Source organism: Saccopteryx bilineata, chromosome 7, assembly GCF_036850765.1.
Source record: "Saccopteryx bilineata isolate mSacBil1 chromosome 7, mSacBil1_pri_phased_curated, whole genome shotgun sequence".
NCBI lineage: Eukaryota > Metazoa > Chordata > Mammalia > Chiroptera > Emballonuridae > Saccopteryx > Saccopteryx bilineata.
Genome location: NC_089496.1, coordinates 101108376 through 101118883, shown reverse-complemented (window position 1 = coordinate 101118883; position 10508 = coordinate 101108376).

The following is a 10508-nucleotide window of genomic DNA, read 5'->3' as shown; positions in this document are numbered from 1 at the left end:
TTTGGGGGGAAAGGGGGGAAAACTAAATTACATGTATTTTTAACATTCTAGAGGTTTAAAATTTTTTTTATTAATTGATTTTAGTGAGAGAGGAAGGGAGAGAGAGACAGACAGACAGACAGACAGACAGAGACAGGAACATTGGTATGTTCCTGTATGTGCCCTGACCAGGGATCAAACTGGTGACTTCTGTGCTTCAGGACAACGCTCTAACCAATGAAGCTATCTGGCCAGAGCTTTTTAAAAACATTTTTTTTTGGCTCTGACCATTTGGCTCAATGGTAGAGCACTGGCCTGGCGTGTGAATGTCCCGGGTTCAATTCCAGGTCAGGGCATACAGGAATGGTGCCTATCTGCTTCTCCACCCCCCCCTCTCGCTTCTCGCTCTCTCTCTCTCTCTCTCTCTCTCTCTCTCTCTCTGTCTCTTTCCCTCCTGAAGCAATGGCTAGATTAGAGCAAGTTGGCCCCAAGTGCTGAGGATGGCTCCATGGCCTCTGCCTCAGGCACTAAGAAGAGCTTGGTTGCTGAGCAATGGAGCAATGCCCCAGATGGGCAGAGCATTGTCCCTAGTGGGCTTGCCGGGAGGATCCTGGTCAGATCACATGCAGGAGTCTGTTTCTCTGCTTCCCCTCCTCTCACTGAATAAAAAAAGAAAAGAAAAAAAATTTAATTTGTATTTTTTTACTTTAGTGAGAGAGGATGGGGGAGAGAGACAGGAATATCAAACTATTCCTCTGTGACATTCTAGAGTTTTTGAATAAGGGCTAGAGTCCTGAAGGTGGCAGTATTAAACTTTAGGACATTCTCAGTTCCTAGTTTCTCAGCTTGGTAGCCTCACTTGAGCAGAACACCAATAGTATTTATGCTTTAAGTTACTAAGTATGTGCTAGTAAGATGAAGAGCTAGAATCACTGAAAAGAATTGAAATATTTATGGTAACCCAAATAGAATGAGAGAGAAAAGCACCAATAAAGCTATTAGGCCATAAATGCCTTTGTTTTTCTCTGAACAAACACATTTTAAGAGCATATTTGGATTTTTGTTCATTTAATAAGTTTAATAATCTTCTCCAGCCTGACCTGTGGTGGCACAATAGATAAATTCAGGGTCCCTAAATTATGGCCCGCGGGCCGCATGTGGCCCCCTGAGGCCATTTATCCGGCCCCCGCCACACTTCCAGAAGGGGCACCTCTTTCATTGGTGGTCAGTGAGAGGAGCACTGTATGTGGCGGTGCCACAAAGTGTAGCATCACTCACACACAGTACCACTTCCGGTGACGCAGGACGCACGCATCATGGCTCCGGAAGCACGTCATATCACTTGTTACGGCTAGCAGTGACAAATATGGAACCGGACATTGACCATCTCATTAGCCAAAAGCAGGCCCATAGATTCCATTGAAATACTGGTCAGTTTGTTGATTTAAATTTACTTGTTCCTTATTTTAAAAATTGTATTTGTTCTCGTTTTGTTTTTTTACTTTAAAATAAGATGTGCAGTGTGCATAGGGATTTGTTCATAATTTTTTTTATAGTCCGGCCCTCCAATGGTCTGAGGGACAGTGAACTGGCCCCTTGTGTAAAAAGTTTGGGGACCCCTGGATAAACTGGTTCAAAACCCTGGGCTTGCCTGGTCAAGTCACAAATGGGAGTTGAAGCTTCCTGTTCTTCTCCACCTTCTCTCTCTCTCTCTTTCTCTCTCTCTAAAAATGAATAAATAAAATCTAAAAATCAATAATATTCTCTGTTGTGAAGATTATTAGACTGTGATGATAATAATGCTCTGGTTATATGATTATATTTAATCACTTAGTTTGGTATCGGAGAGCTCTGCAGTTTTAATCTTGTGGTAAAAATGCAGCTTGTTTCTCATTAGGGACCCAGTGAAGGTATAAGGATGGGGCTGCATTTATTATTGAAAACAACAACGGAGAAGTGCTCAGAGTCCCCTCAGCTTACCATCTACACTAAGAGTAACCTTAAGTGAGATAAAATTTAAAATATCATTATAAATAATATATGGAAATAACATTTTAAAAATAGCATTATAAATGATGTATCTAAAATGACACTAGTACTTGCCTCGGGTTTTAAAGCCATTAAAGGGAAATAAATTTATTCAAATACTTGTTGGTTGTGTCTCACAAGAAGTGATTCTAATGCCACTGACAGCCACTGTGACTATTCTGGAGTCACGAGACACATATGCACAAGGGACCCTCAGGCAATCACAGGGTAACTGCTTGTAGCTAGATGTTCAGTGCTCACCATTTCTGGTCCCTTGCCCTCAACTTCCTTAAAGGATTGGAGCAGAAAGCTGCTTGCTCCGTGCTCTCCAAACCCTGAACCCTGCCCTGTCCAGTATGATCTCTCAGGGGCCAAGGCGACACCCATAGGCTTAGTCTGACCACATGGTTCACAAAATATAGAAAAGAGAGACTCAGAGGAGAAAAAGCGCTTTGGCCACCTTCACTTCCTTCCGGCCTGCCCTCTCTCTTTTTGGGATTCATATTGTGCATTCTCAGGGAACTTGCTTGTTCTACAACTTGTATCGAAACTCCTCCATCGTGAAGATGGGATAGCGGGGAGGGAGCTCCGGTTCCCCCTCCTGTGTCAGAGTGGGAGGGTTCTCCTATACAGAATGAGTTCCTGGGGACACAGTAGCCGCGACTCTTCTAGTCTGTGAATGACAAAGAGTAAACGTCACTGCTCACTGGAGGACAGCTTGGCATCACCATTAAAAAAAATCAACAGGACCTTCATCCCCAGCTATTTTATTTCTAAGCATCTTTCCTAGACATCTATCTGCAAATAATCCTAAAGGGATGCACGCAAGGATACTCAACATAGCATTATTTGTAACAGTGCAATATAAAACAACATAAGTGACAAACAAAGGAAAAATGGTTAACTAAAATATATTGCATCCAGACTGTGGAATATATCCATACTATGCAGCAAAGAATAAAATAGATTTCTATGCATTGATATAGAAAAATCTTTAAGGCAAATTATTAAATGAAAACAGCAATCTGTAAAGAATACATCTCTGTGTTTTTCTATGCATGTATACAATGTATATATGTATGTAAACAAAGAAAAAAGGTCTAGAAATAGCCAACAAATTGCAGCAATTACCTCTGGGGAAGGAAGTTGGATTAAAATGGGCTTCTAGTTTGTTTCTGAATATTTTTTTACAATGTAAATATAGCAGTGTACTACTTATATACTTAAACATTTAAGAGAAAGGGACAAAGGAAGAAAGAGGGCGAGCAGGTTAGCACAGTGGTTAATCTCATGGTTCTGGGAACCACACCACTTTCGTCCATGTCGTAGCAGCTACTTCTTTAACCCCTGTGCTCACCTTCCTCCCCGGGAACATGGGGAAAACAGTAGTGTCTCTCGGTGCAGGTGGTTAGGAAGATGAAACAAGACGACACATGTGAAGTGCTTGGTACCTGGTACGAGTTATGTACGTGTCAGCTAGTGTTACTGAGTAAGGAAAGAATAAATCATTGGTGAGTCCATTTTAGTCCAAGAAGAATTCCTGCTTATTTTATATTTTGGTACTTGTGAGCCCTCAAGAAATGTACCTTTAAAAAAGTCAATGTCAAATAGCCAGGAGGTGAGAACCCTAATGGTCATGCTCTTATCTAGAATCCTGGAAAAAAAATGCAGCAGGGCCCCCTGGGGCCTGGACAGTCCCACCAACGTTAATACCAACCCTCACGCCAGGTCCTGGAGACAACAAGACCAAAGAGACTGAGCCTCTGACCTTCAGGAACCCATCTGGTGTGATGGGAGTGGGTGAAGGGAAGAAACAAGTCAGTAAACAGATCGTTTCATCGTTTCAACACAAGGGGGTGCTCGGACTGTGTTACAGAACAATGAATGGAGTGAGAGAAGGAAGCAGTGGATGGGAGCAAGGAAAGCTTCCCCGGAGAGGAGAAAGCTCGGAAGAGATGAGGAGTTAGCTATGAAAATGAAGGAACAAGCATTCTAGGCATGGGAAATCGTGATTTATTGGAGGGAGCTACAAATAGTATTGCTGAAATGTAGTGTGTGTGTGTGTGTGTGTGTGTGTGTGTGTGTGTGTGTGTGTGAATGTAGTTGGGTGGTAATGGGGAAGAATGGTTGGAGGAAGTCAAGAGTAACAAGTTTGGAAAGATAGTGACAATCCAAGGTGAAGAATTAGTTATGTAGTATCGGCATTGCTGTAGTAAAAGCAGAAAGAGGATAATAGAAAGGTGACTGAGGACAACCCATCTGGGAATTTGTAAGGACTCTGTGTCAGAGGTCTCAACTTTGACAAGTAATCTTTTGAAGGCTATTACAAGCCAATTTCTGACTTCTGCTTCTAGGTGGAGAGTACAGGAGCTCACGACAGGTCAGTGCTTTTTCTGTCAAAGTGAGGGAGAAAGACACGTTATAAAATTCATAGTTTAAAAGCCATCAAAGAGCTGTAGAAACATCGAGTACCGTGTGAGCTAAAACTCCAGAGAGGGCGGAGTCCTTCACAGGTGAGCTGACCATCTCCGGCCATTTTCTGGCCCGGGAATATTTGCCAGTTCTTGATGACGACTAAGAATCAGGCTTGGCGGCCAACAGATATATGAAAAGATGCTCAGCTTCATTAGTTATTAGAGAAATGCAAATCAAAACTACAATGAGATACCACCTCACCCCTGTTAGATTAGCTATTATCAACAAGACGGGTAATAGCAAATGTTGGAGAGGCTGTGGAGAAAAAGGAACCCTCATTCACTGTTGGTGGGACTGTAAAGTAGTACAACCATTATGGAGGAAAGTATGGTGGTTCCTCAAAAAACTGCAAATAGAACTACCTTATGACCCAGCAATCCCTCTACTGGGTATATACCTCAAAACCTCAGAAACATTGATACGTGAAGACACATGTAGCCCCATGTTCATTGCAGCACTGTTCACAGTGGCCAAGACATGGAAACAACCAAAAAGCCCTTCAATAGAAGACTGGATAAAGAAGATGTGGCACATATACACTATGGAATACTACTCAGCCATAAGAAATGATGACATCAGATCATTTACAGCAAAATGGTGGGAACTTGATAACATTATACGGAGTGAAATAAGTAAATCAGAAAAAAACAAGAACTACATGATTCCATACATTGGTGGAACATAAAAACGAGACTAAGAGACATGGACAAGAGTGTGGTGGTTACCAGGGGTGGGGGGAGGGAGGACATGGGAGGGAGGGAGGGAGAGAGTTAGGGGGAGGGGAAGGGGCACAGAGAACTAGATAGAGGGTGGCGGAGGACAATCTGACTTTGGGCGAGGGGTATGCAACATAATTTAATGACAAAATAACCTAGACATGTTTTCTTTGAATATATGTACCCTGATTTATTAATGTCATACCATTACCATTAATAAAAATTTATTTAAAAAAAAATAAAAATAAATAAAATTAAGCCATGAAAAAAAAAAAAAAAGAATCAGGCTTGGCCTAGGAAGAGGGACCATTCTAGGGAAAAGAGGGACAAGTGGAACTTTTGGTGGTCTTGTGGGACCGGCTTGACAGATTGTAAGCTAGTAGGGAACCAAACACAAAGGGGTCTTTCCTGGTTCCTGGGTGGTACAGGACAGCAGCAGGCTTAGCTAGAGGCTTCGCAAAGGCAGAGTGAAATATCCTGGTTCCGTGGTTCTTAGAAGACAGAGTTTCACTGGACGAGGTCGCTGGTTACTCCCAAAGCATTTGCTAAATATTGAAACTGAATGGGTTAGAGGACAAAAAGCTAAATAAACTCAAAAGTGCGGAAAGGCAGAACTAACTTCGAAGAGCTGAAAAGACCAGTAGGCTGTCCAGTGAAAAGCCGGAAGGGCCACACCTGCAACTCAGGGACAAATAGAAACCCTTGTTTGGGTTGAGGTGACCTGCCCGTTTGATGGACCCGCCTGTTTCATCTGCAGCTTCTTCTGGACTCTTTGATATATGAGGCTTGGCACACAGTCAAAATCACAAAATGTGGGAAGAGACAAAACTATGGCCAATTACCAAAAACAACAACAACAACAACAAAAAAAAAACGGACAAGACAAAGCAAAGTCACAGATCATTACATATTATAGTTGACTAAAAAGGCTTGTCCTTAATCGGAAATTAAGAACACTTTGGATGAATTTAACAGAGAAGACACAGCAAAGAGAGAGTTAGTGAATTTGAAGACAGGTAACAGAAATCGTCAAAATTGAAACAGAAAAAATTAAGGAAAATAAAACAGAGCACAAGAGACACAGTGTAAAAACAATCTAACATTTACAACTTGATGGAGTGAGAATACAATATGGGTCAGATGGAATATATGAAGACAACCTAAAGATTTTTTAAAAATAACCACCAAACCCGAAGCACAGTAAAAATAAAATCACACATAGGCATGTATATCATAGCCAAACTGCTGAAAACTAAAGATAAAGACAAATCTTGCCTGACCAGGCGGTGGCGCAGTGGATAGAGCATCGGACTGGGATCGGAGGGCCCAGGTTCGAGACCCTGAGGTCACCAGCTTGAGTGCAGGCTCATCTGGTTTGAGCAAAGCTCACCAGCTTGGGCCCAAGGTCACTGGCTCGAGCAAGGGGTTACTTGGTCTGCTGTAGCCCCACGGTCAAGGCACATATGAGAAAACAATCAATGAATAACTAAGGTGGTGCAACGAAAAACTAATGATTGATGCTTCTCATCTCTCTCTGTTCCTGTCTGTCTGTCCCTATCTATCCCTCTTTCTGACTCTCTCTCTATCTCTGTAAAAAAAAAAAGATAAAGACAAATCTTAAAACAGACAGGAAGAATGACATTTTACTTTTAAAGGACAGCAGCAAGACTAATTGCAATCTTCTCAACACAGACTATGGAAAAAGATGATGGAACAACATCTTTATTGCTGAAAGAAAAAAAACGTTATAATAGATGTCACTTATGATTTTTCCTACACCCCAAATGGATTTGTTGTCTACCATCTTATATTTCTGACCATTTATAGGGGTCCTTTGGAACACTCTTTAGCACTCTGAATTACTTGGCCTCACACGTCTCAATATCTATATAATTTTTGACTTCACAATTATGTAGCATAAAGATCACCTGTGCTTTGTTATGCAAACTAGAGCCTTATTCTCCTTTAAGATGATGCTTACTTTTGTACCCACTGGGTTGCCTCTGCAATCAGTTAATCAATCAGTGTGATCTTCTCATCAGAACTTGACTTTGCTTTGATGCAAGAGCTCTCTGCTTGTGTATTAGAAATACTGCTGCTTGTATTAGAAGCTTCCGTTCCAATTTTTGTAGCATAATATTGAGTCTTTAGTGATTAGGGACATTTTTTAGGCCATTGTAGACATCAGATTTGGAGTTCAATCACAAACTATAGACCAGGTCATTTTTCTTCATGTCACTTAGGAATTCCTGCCACTCGCAGAGTAGAGACAGATGGAGCAGTTCAGTCGTATCAGCAGCAGTGTCGGCATCGGGCTGCAGGTCCCTCTGGTGTGATTGCACATATCTAAACAATGGCTGGGAGAGTTTATAAAATGTGTGTCTGCAATTCTCATATCAATTCATCATTGTTAAAAGGCAATCTTTGAAACAGAACAGTGAGAAGTCCCTGCAGTGACCGGGCACACTCTGGTCTATCTGTGGCATTTGGAATGAGCTTCCAGTGTTTCCTGGATGCTCACCTCTCTCCTGGAACTAAGGAGACACCGGCCAGCCGCCCATGAGTCACCCTTGATAATTAGAATGAACCAGTTGCCAGTCACCATCTCGCAAATGTTCCATTAAATGTTCCATCAAGGTGTATCCTTCTCAGATTGCTTGAATACCTTGTGTTTCTTGTTTTGTTTGTTTTCAGGTCACTGGTTCCTGGGGTGGGTGCTTTCGGACAGCTAGTACTTTTTGCCTGACTCCTGTAGAGAGTAGAATCTGTTCTTCCTTCTGCCTGATTCCCCGGTACCTTTAATGAGCCTACCTCTGAAATATTTAACGTCCGTAGAATCTATATTTCCACACATGAAATATTTAACATCTCCAATCCGTTCTACCAAACCCTGCCACTGGCCCTCATTTCCAGAGGAGACGCCTTTCAAGGTTTGCATTCTGGCCTGGATCTGAACTTGATGACTCATTCCCGTGTTTTGACTCTGTCTCTCCATTTTCAGTCCAATTTTCCTCTCCGTTTCCCTCAGGTTGCGGTCCACTTCTATGTAATTTTTCCAGCATGCTGCATGACCAGCCTCTTACCCCCCTGCTTCAGACTAGCAGTTTCATTGTGTTAAAACCCCCACATAATAATACGGAAAGCATTTACTATTTACTAAAGGATAGAATAGAAAGCATTCATAACATAATTTCTAAGGAATGGACTGATATCAAATACAGCAGTATGCTCCACCTTTAAACAGCAATTTTAAGCATGAGCTCACTTAAATTTCTTAGATGTGGGCACAGTGAGGAGGCTGAGATGAGCTGAACACAGATTTCAGAATGGAAGTGGTGGATGATAACATGGGTGTCTTCAAGCATTAGTTCAGGAGCTCCCTAAATGAAAAATAGGTCCCAATGGGGATAAAGAAGGGGAGGTTCCATACCACATGCCCGTTAATGGTAAAAATTACCATTTGTTCAACGGTCTATATTAATAAGTTCTCTCATATACATTATTTTACTTCTACTTCACAATAACCTTGTGAGGTGGATATTATTTTTACTTCGTGAATTTTGAGCCCAGCAAGTAGTAATTTTATGAAGTATTTACCATATGCTAGATTATATGATGATATGTTTAACATTCATTATCTCACTGAATCCATAAAAGATCCCAAACAAGCAACTACTTTTCAGATGAAGAAACTTGAGGTTTGTAGAGGCTGTGCCTAAGGATGGAGGAGTAGCAAGTGAGAGAGATATGATATAAAGATGCTAAGTTCTTCATCACAAAGTTTGGAAGTTAAATGACTTGCCCATGGTCTCCCAGTTAGGCAGTTTGGACTGGAATTGAACCCAGGCTTATGACAATTTATTGTTCACTTTTAAAAACAACTTTATTCATATAGCATACAATCCACCTATTTGAAATGTAAAATGCAATGGCTTTTAGTATATTTGTGGAGTTGTGTACCTGCCTTAGGCAGCTCAGGCTGTGACAAAATCCCATAGACCAGGTGGTTTAAAGAAGACAAATGACTATCTCACAGTTCTTAGGCTGGAAGTCCAGGATCAAGGTACCATGATGTGCTTTGCTGAGAGCTGTCTTTCTGGTTGAGATGGCAGTATTCTTGCTGTGCCCTCACATGTTAAGGGGAAGAGGGAGAGGGAGAGAAAGCAGTCTGCTGTCTCTTTTTATAAGGGCACTAATTCTATGGTGAAGGTCCAGTTCTAATCACCTCATCTAAATGAATGATCTCCCAAAGACCCCATATCCAGACACTATCACACTGGAGAGTAAGACTTTAACATAAATTTTGCAGGACACAATTCAGTTCAAAGCACCTTGCTTCCCAGGTCAGAGTCCCCAGTGACTAATAAATGTCCTCTGCCCCAATACAAATTCTCTAGAAGGGGAATTGGTTGCCCATCTTGGATCAGATCCTCACTCCAGTCAGCTGTGGTCATAGCAGAGACTGCTATGTAATGGTGGTATTGTGTGGTTTAAAGAATCTTGTTTGATAAAGATAATTTACCATACAAGTAAGTTAACAAAGCCTGGTGTAAGCTTTACTAAGGTGGAAGAAGTGTATCTTTTTACTCCAGCAGTATTTTAGCCTTCCTACTAAGGTGTGACCCTTAAGGGTCTCCACTGAATGCCATAAGTTGTCACCAATGAATCTTCACTGTGCCTAGCCAGAACACAAATACCTCTCAGCCCTGTGCAAACCACATATGTTACTTAGCTTTCAACTTTTTGCTCATTTTACCTGCACCTGTGGAGCTTTACCCTCTACACATGCAGCCTAGTACTCAGTTAAGTCTCAGGAGGAAGTGTAGTCCTACAGTTCTTTCTCTTTACAGTTTCTTCTACCTCACAGCTTGGTACTTTGAACTCCCAGGACATGGTGGTCTCTGTGCCCTAAATCTTTTTGCTGGTGGAGAGCTTTGCCTTGATGTTGATGAAAACACAGTATCTGAGACACACAATAAAATGATGTAGGCCTGTACAGTATAGGCCAGTGGTTGGCAAACTCGTTAGTCAACAGAGCCAAATATCAATAGGAGGTTGCTGCTGGGTCTTTGGCAGTAGTGGGTTTAGGCCAACAGAAGCGACAGAGATGCACATGTGTGGGCTCTCCTAAGGCCTCCTTGTCCAGGGCTGTGATTTAGCTGATGCTGAGCTGAGCATCTCCCGCATGTGGCTCGAGCTGCAGTTTGCCGGCCCCTGGTATAGGCTAATCAGGATTCCATTGTCCTCTGGCTTTCATCATTCCCTTCAAGAAGTCTGTTGTCAGCCTGTTATTTCTTTTAGGCTATGTCA